This window comes from Sander vitreus, chromosome 9 (assembly GCF_031162955.1).
Source record: "Sander vitreus isolate 19-12246 chromosome 9, sanVit1, whole genome shotgun sequence".
Classification (NCBI taxonomy): Eukaryota; Metazoa; Chordata; class Actinopteri; order Perciformes; family Percidae; genus Sander; species Sander vitreus.
In genome coordinates this window covers 10,190,051-10,206,668 of record NC_135863.1, presented here as the reverse complement: position 1 = coordinate 10,206,668, position 16,618 = coordinate 10,190,051, and the positions used below count along the sequence as shown (strand labels likewise).

The following is a 16,618-nucleotide window of genomic DNA, read 5'->3' as shown; positions in this document are numbered from 1 at the left end:
GATATACTTTTATTTCTTGCTGCCGTGTATGGTAACCAGGGTCAGCGCTGGTGGAAACAATGGAGGAGCTAATTTTACTAGGACACACACTTTTTTCCCCGATGTAGGCCTATAAAATATCAATTAAAATAAAAAAGACAACAAAAGTGAACAATAAGGCTGGAGCTTCATTTGATAAAGACCTGATTAGATAGATCCATAGGCACAGAGTCCTCTAAATAGCATCCAACCAAAGATCCCCATAGAGGGAGCCTTGGCAATGGTGGTTTAAAGGATAGGTTCACAGTTTTGCAAGTTTGTCTTGAAACAATATTCAGGTGTCCATAAACAGTTTATGCTTTCTGTAGTAATTCCTCCTGTTCATACTAGCTGTTAGGAGATGTGCACTTCAAAATCCATAGTTTTCATTTTGCGTCTTCAGCGGTCTGAGTTAGACAATCAAGTGAGTATAATTTAAAGAAACTGACTTTTTAGTACCAAATTCTCTCTTTGTTTCCTTGTTGTTCCTTTTTTTAACTAGCACAGGATACTTAAGCCTCATATTCATTTCAGATAAGCTTTTGAAGATGAAGTGAAATGTGAGATGCTGGCTTTTCGCATTTGTTTTGCAACATGCTCATTGGATTTTTTGGGTTTAGCACTCCACTGAGAATCCCATTGTTTAAGCGCAACCTCTTTTCTAATAAACGTTTGAATATTTTTTTACACAGAACGAGGACTGTGGATTTTGTCCCCCCATCACGTACATTGGAGGTATGTTAGGGAATTCGCCTAATGGCCTGTATAAACAGAAGGAATAATTATATCAAGCAAAGACTGTTACAATGTTCATCTCATTATAATTTCAAGACAGCCTAATTGTGCACCAATCCTTTAAATATTATTCAGTTAAGAGGGTCATTAGATGATAGGGAAGTCTGTGAACACATCCAAATGGAAAATAAGACAAGAAGCAGTATGATAATTGTCATCCTGCTTGAACTTGCCCAAAAACTTAATTTGTGTGTGAAGCAACAGCCTGTTAAATGTGATCAGCTATCAATGTAAAGCTGTGGTGAAGTTGGTTTCACATTGACAGAAGCTGCAGCAACTTGTGTTGGGGCCTCATCAAAAATCTTCAACATCAACAGTACGAGAGCAAACATTAAAACTGCCCAATGTGTACAAGCATCATCATGATGTCAACGTTCCTATTTTATCTGTTGTATCTTGCACTGTGTGACCCCCCATCACAAGTGTGCACACTATAGTGGTGTTAGTGGTATAGAATAGTGGACTCTTCAGAAGAGGTAATTATCTTCACTCGAGCTTCTGCGCGGGAAAGTCACCGGACGACACAATCTTCTGAACATAGCCATACTGAGAAATACTGACAGAGTTGTGTGGAGCTGATAGTCTTAATTAGCTTTGTAGCAACTCATTTGGCAATGGCTTAAATATAACGGACGTTCAATTATATCAAAAAGTTACACACTAAGGCTGAATCCCATTTCTCTTTCTTACCCCTACCCCTTACCCCTACCCCTTAGCCCTTGGCCCTCGAAAAACAAGGGGTAAGGGGTAGGGGTGAAAACATACCCCTATGAAATGGGACGCCACTTGGTTTCATCATCATACATACTTAGGTCTGTTTGCAATAAATATTTGTATACACACTGTATGGTGTGTTGTATATCTGTTTCAGTTATCACTGTTTTGAATGTCATTGATATTCAATCTGGGTCCCTTGCTGTTCAAGTAAGCTTGCGTTCTTACTTGGCGTTAAGGGGTATATAGCCCTTACCCTTAGCCCTACCCCTCGACCAAAATGAGCACTTACTCTCACGGGAGCGCGCAAATCTAAGGGGTAGGGGTAAGATAGAGAAATGAGACGCAGCCTAAAGCTTTAAGTATTTCTATTTTATGCTACTTTATACTTCAACTCCACAACATTTCATAGGGAAATATTACACTTTTTACTGCACTACATCTTATATACAGCTAAAGTCGCTAGTCACTTTTCATATTAGGATTTTACAAACAAAACATATAATCAGTTTCTAAAATGATGCATTATATAAATAAACTACTCCACAGTGTATGACACAGTAAATATTTGCTCCACCTCAACCAACTACACTACAAAATAAAAGCAATGCTTGTATGTTGATGAATCAATAATATAATAATATGACGAGGGGCATTCTGTAAAATGAGTACTTTGCTTTTGATACTTTTTGTTGCTTATACTTCGGTACTTTTACTTCAATAAAAGTTTGAATACAGGACTTTTACTTTAATTGAGTATTTTTAAAGCTTGGTATTGCTGCTTTTAATGATCTGAATACTTCCTCCATACTGTCGGAACTGAAGCTTACTGTACTCCTGCACACACTGCCAACGGCTCTGTATAAGGGTATCCACTAAAGGCCTAACATGTAAATGTTATTGTATGTGTAATTCAATTCGGCCTGTCTAGAACTTGTTGTTGCCCCACCATGAGAGGCTCCTTGTTTGGAATGATCTGATCTGCTGAGGGGAGGTGTAACTCCCTGCAGGGAGAGACAGTGGACTGTGCTTGGTTGAGACATTAGGGGTCCATGTTAAGCTGCCCTGCCTGAACTCAACAACAAATGATGGAGAGCAGCAGAATTTAAGTCTGTAATTGGAAAAAGACAGACTTGCTGGCTCAAATGTATTTATTGGGAAGACACAGCAGTTATTGTGGTGTTCTTGTTATATGTTAATAGGTCATGAGATGAATGATTTTATAGAGTGTTAAAGAGGTCAGTGCCCACTCACTCCTATTCATTCATTGCAGTTTACATAAGGCAGTTACAAAAGTTCTTCTGAAAAACGTTCTTTATATGACCAAAAATACATTTAACCATCAGCCTGAATTCCTGCTGAATTCAATAACAACTGCCCTTAAACAAAACTTGCCTTAACTTGCTGTAAATCTTCCCTCTGAAGTTGCATAGTGGAAGATTTATCGCTAAAGTATATAGATATTATATGTTAGTAAACAGTGTCACTCAGTTTTGCTTGGCTCCATCTGGTGCAGATAGGGAAATATACTGTATTTGGATACCACTACACAAAAATCTTGTACCTTTGACAGTCCCCTTACATTCATTCAGAAGATGACTTTAAACACAATATATCTATCTCAGATATCAGTTCCTTGGCGGAATTAAGGGTTAAGAATATAAACCCATCTCTGATTTAAGATTCAAGATTATTCGTGCTTTGTTTATTGGTTGTACGTGACTTGCATGCCTCTGTAGCTTATAGAAAGAGAGAAGTTGTTTTTGGTCTGTGCATGACACAATCAATTAAACAGTCCTGTTTTTCTACAATTTGATGGTTTGATTATTTACAAGAGGAGAAAAACTGAGCTGCTGACAACAATAATAAATTCAGCTTATTTGGTACTAACTGGCTCTTACATTATATATTATCTGTATGTGCTGAGGAACAATCCAATTACAAGCATTACTTCCAAATGTGTGTTAGACATGATAAGATGACCATGTCGTCAGGTCATTAGAAAATAAAATGTCTGTAGCCGGGTTGGCTCAGTGGGTAGAGCAGGCGCACATATACTGAGAGGTTTATGCCTCAACACAGAGGTCCAGGGTTTGAATCTGACCTGTGATGATTTCCTGCATGTCTTCCCCCTTTCTCACCTAGCTGTCTTGTCAACATTAAAGGTGGAAAAGCCCAAAAAATAACCTTAAAAAGAAAATGTCAACACTTTACTTCAAGTCCCCCCATTTAGTTAAAAATTTTGCATTTTTAAATCATTTTGTAAATGTAGTACATAAACATGTAATTGACATTGGTCCCCTGGTATACACCTGGGTGCGTCATATACCTCAATCATCAGGCATCAATCATTTTCATTTTGGCCACAGACACAATGTCAGCGAGCACTTTGTACTCTGGATTCTTTAAGACAATGTCAGCTTCTTTAGTGACACCTGTATTGCTTGTTGGTAGACTATTTGTCTCACTCTCAGCATGTACTTCAGATCTTCTTTGGCAGATTATCATTTCATCGTGTTCACAATAGTATCCCACAGTGGTCAATTTTTGTGGTCAACTTTATTTTGTTATCGTTCCAGTTCTGTAGGGTATATCACACATCCGGCAAAGTAAACACTGAAACTATCTCGCTATTTTTTTCCTTTTTTTTTTAAAACCATGTTTATTTCTCACAGCTCATCCTCTGGTGGTCCCTCGGGAGGAAGAGCTATCCTGGGTTCTGACGTCAGACTTTATGAGTAAGTAAAACAAAGACTAATCGAGGGAAGAGCCCCCATGTAAACAGAGTTGTTGTCACTTACAATAAGATTTAGATGAAGAGACAAACATGGGCTACGGTCAAGTTTGGGGATTTGAGAAAAGAATAACAATGGGAGAAACAGAGTGAGATTCAGTAATTCTTCTTTTTCCCATAAGACCACATAATTTTATTTCAAATAAAGTCATGTTTAAATTTGAATTATTTGTCATGATATGATGACATCAGTAAGGTGAATTTAAAGCAGTGGTTCATGTGACCCATTTTAGCTCTTGAAGCAACACAACTAAACAAATAAAAAGAGGGCCCAAAGATCTGGGTGAACTGCCTTGCTCAAGAGCACTCACACTCAGCAAAGAGAATACCTGAAGAATGCTAGTTAATAGATCAGTAAGATAAATCATTTTGAAAATGGGTCAAAGAGGCAACGGACGGTTCCTATCTGATAATCCGAGCGGAAGTTAGCGTTGCTATGGTACTGATAAACAAATCTGAATTCTTAACTTTTAATAAAATAAATAATGATTTCATAACAATATGTTGTCATGTAATCGATTCATTTTGGAGTATGAGAAAAGTTCTTCCGTGCAGAAACAATGCATACCTGCTATGGCTAAGTTGGTTAGCAACAGACATCTAACTATTGACATTATACCGCTATATCACATTTAACCAACCTGACATATCAACATCCTGGGCAACTTTTCTCCAAGCAGCAGCCTTTCTGTTTATATCTCTATAGCCCTCAGATGAGAGGTCATAGAGAATTGGACATTCGGACACTGACAAAATTAGTTGTCCTAGTCTCTCCACCATTTTTTTTGTACTTGCTTTCAACGGTGTAGTACGACGTCCACTGGGGGCGCATTGCGTATTACAGAGCTGATTTCAAGTGCCAGTGTGAAGGCGACGTTACCCAGTAATTGCAGATTACATAAGCAAATTATAAAACCTAAAGGAATTTTTAACAGAACCACAAACTGGAAATGTGAAACAAAACAAATTGAACGAATCGTTTTCACCAGTAAAGAAACTTTTACAAACAATTCAATTTAGGGTAAATAAAAACGACTTGGTTACAGTAAAGTTGAAGTTTTGATAATTGTGGTGGCTGACCGAGGCGGACAGAGTTGAAGATAAATGTCGCTGCCCATCTGACTTACACACTGTTTAACTTCTTCTTCTAGTCATGTCCCTTCCACATTATCTAATGCACAGAGCACTTTACGTGCATTTTAAGACACTGCTAATTTTAGAAAGTTTCAGAAGCTTGACATGTTCTGGTTACAGACATTTACATTTAGATGTCTATATATCCACAGGCTGCTATCCAGATAGGACACAAGAAAAACTTGTTTTAAAGTGATACTGTTTGTGGTCATAAATCAAACAATAAGTAGAAATGAACTGAGTTTAGTTAATTGTTCAAGGATACAGTAAGTGCTCTCCAGTGTACAGCCTTCTCCGGTTTGGACTCAGATTAAGCAGACTGGAGTCAGTCAATGAACAATATACATAGATGTCTTAGGTTTATGTTTTCTGTACATTGAGCGCTCAAGGGTGTTTTAAGCCTCCAACGTCGCCTTCAAGGCAGCTAACTCTAACCTTAACCCTAAACATAACCATTGCCGCACTGCCTGGAAGGCGACGTTAGGGGCTTAAAACACCAAACACCACATTGAGCACTTTGACCATGTCTCTGTGCAGATGGACTGATTGAAGGCAGATCAGTGATCTACCATAGGTAAGGCTGGTTCTGTTTTTATATACACCAGATACACATGCCTCATCACCTGAACAAGAAAAGTGTACAAATGTACTGGCCTCAAGTGTGATGGTAATTCTGGTTTCTATGCTAGTCTTAATCCCAAATGATGCTACTGTCCCTCCCCTGTGTCTCCTTACTGTGTCCTTTCCCACAGAGAACTTATTTATGGCAGCAGTGATCTAAAGCTCCGAGAAGCAGGTCCATAGCTGGAAAGTTGCAGGTTTAAATTCAGACTTATAAATCTATGCAGGAAAAGTTGATGAGCAACATTCTCAGTCCTTTAGAGCAAGACAATTAACCTTGACCCTGATTCTTGTCATAACACAGTCTTAGAAAGTGGTGTGTGAAGCCTCTTCTCATCAGTTGCTTTATAAAGCTGTCAATGTTAATGCTTTCGAGGTAAAAAGAATAACATGTTTTGAGGTTTTGATTTCCTTTCCTGTCCATGTCATTGCATCTCGTTGTGCTTTGTGCTCCTGTACGGACATGAGGAGGTTCACATAGAGCTTCTCTGTCCTGACTTACCGAAAAGGTAAATAAATGGGATGGCAGCAAAAGATAGAGGCAATAAACAGCTGTTTCGGCCTGTGATGTGGTGGACACTCATCCTACTAATGCTAATGCTGCTGAATTTCAGAAAATCCATTTGTGGCCAAAACAAGCCTAACAGAAGTGAAATATTTGTTCTTAACATTTATCTTAAGGAAAAACCCTTGAGTAACTGATTTATGTTGGTGGTCTTTGCTCTTTCCCACAAGTAGGCAACTTGTTTGGCTTTGATTAGCAGTGTTTCTTCCCAAAAGCTGCACTTAACGAGGGAATGGATCTCATAATTTCTACCTACATTTTCATAATTCCTTACACTTTCTCAACAGCGACAGGCATCCACTCCCAGGCTCACTGTTGGTTTACTTGTCTCTAAAGGAAAAGTTCCAATATGTACTTTATGAGGCACTAAAGGTGGCAGTAAACCTATAACATAAGTACACTAGTTGTGACAAAAAGGCACAACACCAAAAACATTTTCGTGAATAGCAAACAAAAACAGAAGCTGTTTAATCCTCATAAACCTGCACAGCACAATACGTGTCCCATTTCATTGTGAAGAAGTTGCATGAAAATATGGTAATTTAAGGAAAAATCATCACTTTTCAGAAAATAATGTTTTTTAGCCTTATTATGAATCACTGGAGGTGATAGTTTTACTCTGTATTTTCACAGTGTGTGTGTGTGTGTGTGTGTGTGTGTGTGTGTGTGTGTGTGTGTGTGTGTGTGTGTGTGTGTTTGTTTTCTGACCACAGGCAGTCTTGGTATGTGGAGCTCCAGGAGACCAGAGCACAAAGGTGTGTTGTGCTTCTCCCATTGGCTCATGTGGGATGAGGTGGTGTGATGGGGGGAGCTGGGCTTGCATCCCTGACTCATGATTCAGTATGTATACATGTCTACATGCAGCTGTGCACTGGCCTGTGTAAATGTCAGTCCAGCCAAGTTTTCCTGTGTCACTGTGAAGTTCTGTGGAGAAGCTGTGGGAGGTTCAGTGTGCAGACATGTCGCCATGTTCACACTGCTGCACAAGGTGTTTTATTGAAGCTCTGTTCACACTTTGCTGAATGTTTTCCTGTCTTACAGTCTGTTTTCCTGCCATGTGCTATGTGAGTCTTTGTGAACAGCAAAACTCTGCACAGAGACACACTGTTTAAGTTCCTCTTTGAATAAATGGATGATAAAGGTGGGAATACAGTTTGCTCAGGCCAGTTGCTGGAAAAAAAGAACAGTACAGTAGATTAGGCCTACATCTTATGCAATGCAAATTTCAAATTTACCAATTTGCAACAGCGAATACATTTGTTAGTAGAAACATAATGCTACATTAATTACATTTTATATCAACATAATGAGGAAACATTGCTAATTAACATATCTGCCAAGTCACAAAAGGTTGTTACTGAACATATCTGCAAAATGCTCACTAACAATTTTTTTAAATTAGTTTTCCTTTACGTTATCTGCTTTGGCGATACAATATCCGCTAGAAACTAAAGCATTAAAAAACGTTTTGCTGTTGATAGTTAGGCCCTCACAGGTCTGGCAAGGTTAGTGAATGATCATTGCCTTGGTTAAACATTAAAGAAGTTGAAAATGAATTGATATGCTAATTTTACTAACATTTAACCTAAACCAGGATCTTTCACCAACATTAACCAGAGTGCTATAGTTGGTTAAACCTATCCACATGCGGAACGCCCACAAGTCACCCTGACCAACTACCTACAACTTCTGTGCAGTACAAAAACGTAGTGCTTCCTTCGTCGGAAACAAAAATTTTACTGAACTCAATACACTGAATCATTACATTATGATCAGAACGTACTTACTAAAAAAAAAAGAAGTAATAAATGTAATTCTTGGGAGACACAGTTGAAGAAGGAGCATATAAAATAAGAAAATAAAAATGTATCCCGTATTGACCCCTGGGGCATTGCACAAATTACGTGGTCACAATAGAAACAAAAAGTCCTGAGTTTGTCTAATAGGAGATAAACCAATGTGCACTTCACCAGCTGTGTCTGCATCATTTAAAACTGCATTTAGAGACTGCAGTTTAATATTACAGTAATACAAATATTTTTTTATGGTGTCTTGCCCATTGCACTTCTTTAATTTAAGCTTAATGTAACTGTTATGTAACTGTATTACTGTACCGTACCTAGAATCCATTAAGCCTTTTTCGCTGACTTTGATTTTTGTGTGCACTATCTCAGATGCTTTCCACCCTGTAGGAGGCATGCAGGTTATAAACTCAGCTGTGCAGAGCAATAAAGTTGACTGGTGTGTGAAATTGAAACAGGAGAAAACAAAGGGTGAGATAAAGAAAGAGAAGGCAAAGAGTTTAAATGGTCTCTATATCACTGTTCATGACCTGAAGTCAAATATGTCCCGTGTTTTTCATCATTTCCTAACCACAGACTCTATTTTTAGTCTTTGGGTGAGTGAGCAGAGAACGTGCATGCTGTGACCTGACTCTTAGCTGTAGCTTCAACATATGAGTTTAGGAGGCAAAGCCGTTTGCTGTACATTTTGTCCTGTTCTGTAACCACAGTTTGTCTCGACAAGAGGAAGTTACACACGCTTTATGATTGAACACTTAAATACTGGCTGCAATAGAGATCTGCATTCATCGCCTTAGTTTCGCTTTAACATTTCTGATTTCTGATTCAAAAACTTGCAACAGTCCTCTATCGGCGCCCATCAAGACAGGGTAATAAAAGTAAAAAAATAGAAGTTTGTTGATGCCTACTCTGAAAAAAAATCCCTGCTGACATTAAAGCAAAACGTGATATCATTGAAGCAAACATCTGTGTTTGGGCCTTCAGAATACTTTGGGAAGTGTAATCATTTGGAGTCCTTAATCGGATTCTGACACAGCTTGTCTTGCTCGTGAAAAGTGAAACTAAAAGTATTTACTGTTCTCGATGCTGGTAATACAGAGATAACACCACATGTACACAGGTTATCAGCTTAACTCTGAGATAAAACTTGCTAGTTTTAAGTTGATATTACGTATGTGAGTGTAAACACAATATGGGGCTGTTTTTAGTGTCAGCTCTCCGTGCACTTATTTACCTCTGTATGTGGGCAGACTATTTTATTTTTCAATTTCATTTCAGGTTTTTATTTATTTAGCTGATGGATGAAATGAGACCCTAGTTATACATCACAAATCAAGCAGTCACAGGCAGTGTCACTACATTAAAAGATATCAGTGTCGCCACAGAAACTTGTTCTGAATTTAAAGTAAAGACAAGACAGTCGGATGGTTAAAGAATACTTTTTCCATCACTTGATTTCACTGCAGGTGATTTTCCATTGTTAGTATTGCACTGAGAGACTCTGATAATATGAGTGGGATTGTCTGATGATTATACATTAACCCAGTGAGGTAAATCAATGGGATGGTTGGTGTAAAAACCTGCAGTATCTCTCCATGGTTCAGAGCTGCTGCTCTAAACAAGCAGCCGTAAAATGACTCTGCACTGCTCCTCCTGTAGTCTATATCCACGATGTTCCACTTCCAAGATTGCTCCAGTGCTGCAGGATATTCCGTCAGATCATGCTCTTTTTGCCAGGATATCTGTTACCTTCTGCTTTTTTTGTGTTAGAATTTGATCCGGTGGATTTATGAGGACTATGGTTAACCTTTTCTCAGATCTCTGCAGGGTAGATTGAGACAGCTAGGGAGACTTTCTGTCCAATCAGAGTTTTCTGTTGCACAACTAAAACAACCTTTGAACCTACACATGTTCCACCAAAACAAGTTTCTTCCCAAGGCTATTTTGCAGTGGCACCGTGGCTCTGTTGGGCGCTTGGTGCCACCCATGATGATTGTGTTTGGTTTAAAGAAATGCCAACAAACCAGAGCAGGTTTTTCTCCCATCCTGGAATGCTGTGCTAGCATGACCCTCCTCCGCACCGCTGTGGAGGAAGATCTGGAAAAGCGAGACTAATGCCTACAGACTTTGGAAAGGTCCAGAGGTTCAGATATTCATAGTCCCCAGAGGATGATGAAGCCTAATGACTTTGATGATCCCCTGACCTTTCCTCTGGTGCCACCATGAGGTTGACATTTTTGTACTTTTAAAACGGCATTAGCCTTTGGCATCAGCCAAGCTGTACTTTTTGTGTTAGTTAGCAAATGTTAGCATGCTAACTAAGATGGGGAGCATGGTAAACGCATTTGTTTAACATCAGCATGTTAGCATCATGACCGAAAGAACAAGATCCAGGGTACAAGCGGCCGAAATGGGTTTCCTCAGGAGGGTAGCTGGCGTCTCCCTTAGAGATAGGGGTGAGAAGCTCAGTTATCCGTGAGGAGCTCGGAGTAGAGCCGCTGCTCCTTTGGCGCCGAAAGGAGCCAGTTGAGGTGGTTCGGGCATCTGGTAAGGATGCCCCCTGGGTGCCTCCCTAGGGAGGTGTTCCAGGCACGTCCAGCTGGGAGGAGGCCTCGGGGAGACCCAGGACTAGGTGGAGGGATTATATCTCTAACCTGGCCTGGGAACGCTCGGGATCCCCCAGTCGGAGCTGGTTAATGTGGCCTGGGAAAGGGAAGTTTGGGGTCCGCTGCTGGAGCTGCTACCCCCGCGACCCGACCCCGGATAAGCGGATGAAGATGGATGGATGGATGTTAGCATCATGGTTGTGAGCATGTAAGCAGCCTATTGTTTTGCTTTCTACATAGAGCCTCTCAGAGCATCCAGCATGGTTTTTGCTTTTACTAGCTACTGTATATACTTACTAATTTTGCTCTCTTTATTATCTCTTCCTTTTGTTTATCTCTTCTTCCACAAGACGCCTCAGTGCTGAGTAACAAGGACTGGCTGTGATGTCATGATTGAGTTGTTTTTGTTCAGCTCGTCCCCCTGGAGAGGATACAGTGTCAGAGGTTTGTACAGGCGAGCAGGGTTGTTTTTAAACAACCACTGCAGCAACTTCAGACAGGAGAACAGTACAAGACATTTTGTTTTTTAAAGATAAGTAAAGAAAAGCTTTAAAAAAAAGACATATCATAGATTGTTATTATTATTATAATTACTAATAATAATTGTAAAAAAATGTGATTATGAATAATAAACTCCTAACACAAAATAAGCATTTCAAGCGTTTCTGTTCATAAGAATTAATTTAAGTATTTTAATATTAAATTTAGATTTATACAGGAACTGGTAAAGCTTTTATATTTTTACGCATTTCTGAAAGGTTATTTGTTATCTTTTCTATGCATTTTAGCATCAATTTTGATTCCCCACCCCACCCCCCAGTGCTTTTTTTCTTTTCTTTTGGCAGGTACTGATTTCCTCGAGTAACACACCCTCAGACTTTTGGAGAGTGGATGGGACTTTGTGGAATTATAGCCTGTTAGCTATGGACAGAGGGGGGTTAAACAGAGGACAGCCTCTCTGCTCCCTCATGACCACAAGTGGACCTCCACCACCACCCCTCCACCCACGGGCTCACAGCAAACTGCTACTTCTGAGGAAGTCCTGCTGGTCCCGTGTCAATGGGCAACAAAACAGGCTCTTCTCTCAGCTGGTGAGCGTGCCGAGACCCCTCATCCTCACCTCTCTGTCTGCCTCTCTCCATCTATTCCTCCATCCCTCCCTCTCAACTCTCTCTTGTTTTTCATTAAAGGGAAAGCCGAAACCGGTCTGGCTTGTTATTCCCCGTTCTATTGGCCAAGTGCCTGCTTTTAAAGCCCAGGTGTTGGCGAACAGGGAATCATCTTTCAGAAAAACATGAGGTGGATCCCTGGGTTAGGGGGGAGGAGCGGAGAGGAGGGAGGCTGACATTACTGGATTTTAACGTCTCTGTCATCTTTGAAACTGGTTGGACAGCCTGTCAGCTGCCAGTCAAATAGTCAAAAACACATTCTTCAAAAGGTGTAGTCAGCATTTCTAATCCAATACACTTTTTGTCAAATTCAGCAAACAGAAATGCAATGGTAGCGAGAGGGACGGTAAAAAAGGTGCACGGACGGGACAGGTGTTATTGCTTGGGTGTTGAGTTCAAATTTCAACAATTTTTCTCCAGAATCGCTGACTCCACCTTTAATCATAGTAGTTTGTTTTCCACACTCTTCTTAAGATAGGGAACTTTTTTCTCGACTCATCATTCCGCTCTAAAAACAACAAGAGGTTATTTTCTAATTGTACTTTACATCTCTGCCCTGCAAAGGCAAAAAACCTTAACTCGATAGAGTGTGAAACTGAGAAAAATGACTTTAAAGTTTCTGTTTTGTCCAGACAAAGGTATTAGGTAGGTATACAGGGAGGACTCCCAAAATTTGACAACTAGTTGCTATAATGAAGAAATGTTTGTTTGCAAAAGATCTTGAGCTCAAAATTGACCTTTGACCCTTGTTTGGCAGTTACTGTACTCTGCCTTTGTATCATGTGCCAAAAACAAGGAGTCGTGCAAAGGCAAAAGGCAGTAACTGACATATATTCAATATTTGCTTGCTGTTCACCATACTTACATCCATTATAAGAACACCTAACCAAGGTCATCATGGTATTTGTTTGAAATTATATAGAAGACCTTTGGTTGTTCCTATTTAGTGCTATAATGATCAGGATAGTGTGGCAACACTAACACTATGACAGATAAGTTACTTTGCAGTACAGTATGTACAATATGAATAAATGCAAGAAATATTTTCTCAATAAAGATAATTTAATTATAATTGAATACAAAGGTATATTTATTGTTTAACAATAAATATATTATGTTTAACACTTTTGCGTGCACTGTATCCGTGTCATATTCTCATTAGGGGCTGAGCCCCCCTAAAGGTCTGATCCTAGAATCGCCCCTGGTTAAGGGTTAAGGGCCACCAAACTGCTCAAGATGCACAGTCAGCAAGGAAAGATGCTCGAGTCAGCGAACTCGACTTGGATTACTACTTTTTAATTCTGAGATAACATAGACCGATTTGACCGACCATTTAGGTTAGCCTACTTTGTACGGATGTTAACGATAACTAGCTTAGTGCTATTATGGATTTGTGTAAGATCTGACATGAACACCTGCAAGAAGGAAATATGGTTCAAACACGTATGGATTGTTGTGGATTATATCTTCCATGGATTATATCGGATTGCATGGAAAGGTAGGATGCCTGTGTATTTAATAATTGGTTTTCGGCGTCTGATGTGAGGCTCTGCCACAAGTGAGGAGGTGTGTCAGCATCGTTAGCGCTGCGTGACACAGATTAAATTTAGCTAGCTCCGGGCTGTCACTGACATTGACAGATCTGAACCATTGGCACTTTATTTCAAAGATGTGTCGTTTGTATGTTACGTGGTTTGGTGACAATTAAAAGCGGCAAACTTTGACAGTATGACAAAGTCAGAGTACAGTAACATCACGGCGGCACAGTAACATCTCTTTTGATGCCTGGCTAAACAAAGTCAGAACGCCTTAACTCAACTTCAGCGTGCCGGAACAAAGGCAAAGAGGCTTAACAGCTGTTACGGCGTTCTGCTGTGGTTTCTCGTATTGTTTTGGATGTTACAGTTGTCATAGCCCTTTATTTTCTCGTTAAAACAATCAAATTGACTCACGATATTTATTCACATGATAAAGGAGGTCTCAAATAATTTTGTAGGGCAGATCTGTCATGAAGACTTGTGTGACGTTTGGTGATCAAAGCTGCCAGGGCCCACATTTACTGTTGCACCTGGCAGTACCAATGACATAATATTTGTATGCATTTAAAAAGTTTAATAATTAATGATGCTCATTTGTTCCTGACGTCCCATGTTCGTTGGGTCAGCTGTTATCGGGCTAATCATGAAGCCTGAATATTTTGCTCAACAATGTAGTATTTATTTGGTGTGTTTTAACTAGATCAGTATGTTTTTCCTACCTAACTCAGCAGGTAATGATTTTCACCTGATTTTCTTGTACAGAACAAATCATTAATGTAACTTGATCTAATATGTTTTCCAACATACACACATTTTCTCTTTACACGATATGAACATTTTTCTTAGTGTTTGTCTTGAAAGAGAATCCTTTCCAGTTATGTTGTAGGGAACTATTACTACTGACATTACAAAACACAGTGTTTTCTTACATTATCGGGACTTTCCGGAAGGAAAAGTCCAGATATTGATGATGATGATTGTGTGATTATCATTTTTCCCAAACACTTCAGTAGACTTTTATGAGTTGTAAAGTAAAAGCCTGTGACTTCTACAAAACCACATGACACAAATGTTATTTCAGCATACCAGAGGCAGGTCAGGAGGTGTTTACCCATTATTTCAGGAACCAGTTTAACAACTAACTTGGATGATATCACTGTTGACTCACAATGTGTAAGTTGGAGTTCCCCTTTAATTTCAGCCAGACAAGTCATATTACTGTACTACCCTGCAATCGTCTGTAAAATGAAACAGAAAATAAAGCTACATTTCAAAAAGGTAAAGTTTAAAAAATCTTGTTAAGAAAATGTACAGAAACTACAAACACACTGGTGCTGTTCTTTCAGTTAAGGACTCTAACTAGTACAACTGTCATAGCACATCTGTGTCCTTGACTCTTCTCCTCTGGAAAGAAGAAACTCAGTGGGGAATCTTTTGGGATACAGAACTGGGAAAACAGATTCAACCCCTGATGTACCCCTGACACCCATCACCAGAACCCCATGGGAAACCCCAGAGCCTCCTCCTCCTCTCTGCTGCTGCAGCCAAAAGCCCAGCTGGAGAATCATAAGGTCACTCAGCTGATTTAATCCCCGGTCCAGGTCACATAAACACACAACACTGGGAAAACAAACCAGTACAAGTTGACGTAGATGTTCTGAGGATTGTTAAAGCTGAATTTACTCATTCTTAGCATTTTCTTTTTATCTTGAAGCAGGAACCACAGAAATAACAGCTTCAGTGGCTGTCAGTGACGTTTACAAATTTGATCTAATGTGTGCATCTGAACATAACCATGCTGCATAAAAATAGCTAATTCTTTTGACCTCTTTTTACTGCATTATTGAAGGCATTTAAGTGAAAAGGGCTTAACATTTACCTTGATGTTTGATGTTTGTGTCTTATGACAGTCACCAGCACTGAAGGTCATATAAGCTTGCTCTTATATGGTGGTGACAAAAACAGGGGGTGGACCCAAAAATAGGAACACCTGACAATGCTATCATAGTACTAGCTATAGACCTCATAGAAATTACGTTCATAAATGTTACTAAATAGTTTTGAGAGGTTTTGATTGAACACACGTACCACTTTTTGCCCATAGTCACAAAAAAGCAGCCACAATGCCCTTTTCTTCAGATAAAAAAAAGAGTTTTTTTTCTTCTTTTTTTGCATATGCATCTTTAATCACCAAAATTACTAAAATGTTAATATTCATTTATATAAATTTTCTATGTTTGTCTCTATTGTTGTTACACATAACTGGCTGTTATTTTCCTTTCTAAACACCATTCATCCCAAAGCTGCAATCAACATGCAGGGTAATGCAGTGTTTTCATTGAGTTGCAGGATTGCAACTGCCCTAGCCTGACAAGCCAGACCCACATCAAGATGTTGGGTCTGGGAACTCACCATTGACAGGGCTCAATCCAAGGGGCTAGATAAACGGTTGTCTTTCAAATTCCCTCTGCACACAATAGGATAGCGCTACAACCAGGCAGAGCAACGAAGAAGGTAGCGAAGCTAGTTGACAGATTAAACTTTTGCCGTATCTGGTCGGCAAAACTCAGAAAACATCTTTTTTTAAGAATGACTTCAGTGCCGAAGCCGATTCGAAAGACTGCTGTTCCCAGCAGCAGCAGTCATAAGCCCGCCCACCGACTCTACACACAATGTGATTGGCCCAGCCAGAGTTTGGTTTTTCCAGCTCGCAAGCCAACGGAGAGTTGCTGAACTCCCTGGCTGCAAATTACATTTGCTGCCGCTATGGTGCGTCTAGATTTCTAGGCTACATATGCCCTGCATTACACTGTAACTGCACCTCGCTTGTTTTCTTGTACGTCAAACATACAGCAGCGCTTA

The 16,618-nt window shown here is 39.6% G+C and overlaps 1 long non-coding RNA gene across 1 annotated transcript; it reads right to left on the bottom strand.

Annotated features, from left to right (window-relative positions):
• Positions 1-7,085: 7,085 nt before the first annotated feature.
• LOC144523235 (uncharacterized) lies at positions 7,086-16,369 on the bottom strand. The gene is made up of 3 exons (XR_013502487.1): positions 16,169-16,369; positions 11,347-11,470; positions 7,086-7,811 (listed from the first exon to the last, which is right to left on the bottom strand). It is a non-coding gene; the product is annotated as an uncharacterized LOC144523235 (long non-coding RNA).
• Between the last annotated feature and the right edge of the window lie 249 nt (positions 16,370-16,618).